Below are 1,053 nucleotides of genomic sequence, written 5' to 3' on the forward strand. Positions count from 1 at the left end.
TGAACAAAAAAGATTTATTGACAAATCAGTGGCAATTAAGTAGTTTTCTATAGATTTTGAAATTAGCCTTTTATTCAACATATCATTACCAAAGATATTTTCCCAATCTGTGGGTTCTCTTTTTACACTCTGATGAGGTCTTTTGAAGTGCATAAATGGCATGTTTTCAGGGGGTCTCAGTCATCTGCTTTATCTTCTATGATGGGGTGGTTTTCATTATGCTTGGTAGTATGTTCATGCTTCATAGGAGAGCCCTGAAGCTTGCTCTTATTTTTTTGTTGTTTAGGTTACTTATAGTCCTAGGGTTTATTTAATCCAGCTTGAGTTCATTTTTGTATATGGTGTGAGGTATGAGTCTTGCTTCATTCTTTTGCAGGCAGAGATCTAATTTTTCCAGTACCATTTGTAGAAAAGATTATCTCTTCCCCATTTAATATGTCTAGTCCTTTATAATAAATCAGCTGTCTATAAGGGCTTGGCTTTATTTGGGGCTTCTCTGTTCTGATCCATTGGTCTACATATGTATTGTTATACCAGTACGAAGCTGTTTTGATCAACGTGACTGTATAATAGCTTTGAAATTGGAGAGTGAGAGGCCTCCTACTTTGTTTTTGAGTAGTTTTGTTTACCCTAGGTTTCTTTCCTTTCCATATGAAGTTGGTGATTAGTCTTTCCACTGTGCTAGGAATTGGATTAGAACTGCAGGACTGAAGCATCTTTTATCTTACTAGAGATAAAAGGAGAGAGAAGCTAGCAGAGAGAGTGAGAATCATCTACTACCAGGAGAGAAGAGCTGGGAGAGGAATATGTCCTTTGGGCCCTAGTTCCCTGCATTGAGAACCTCCTAGACTCATGAATATTGATAACAAGGACCTTCCCCCAGGACAGACACAGTTCCCCTGGGTCCGGCACCCTGAATTCAGACTTCCAGCCTCCTAAACTGTGAGACAATAAATTCCTGATTGTTAAAGCTATCGGCTTATAGAATGGCAGCTTTAGAAGCCCTGGATAACTAAAACTGTTTTCTTTAATTTTTTTGTATTGTTAAAAATT

The sequence above is a fragment of the Echinops telfairi genome, unplaced genomic scaffold, assembly GCF_000313985.2.
Source record: "Echinops telfairi isolate 266 unplaced genomic scaffold, ASM31398v2 ScPeMD7_1;HRSCAF=3_0, whole genome shotgun sequence".
Classification (NCBI taxonomy): Eukaryota; Metazoa; Chordata; class Mammalia; order Afrosoricida; family Tenrecidae; genus Echinops; species Echinops telfairi.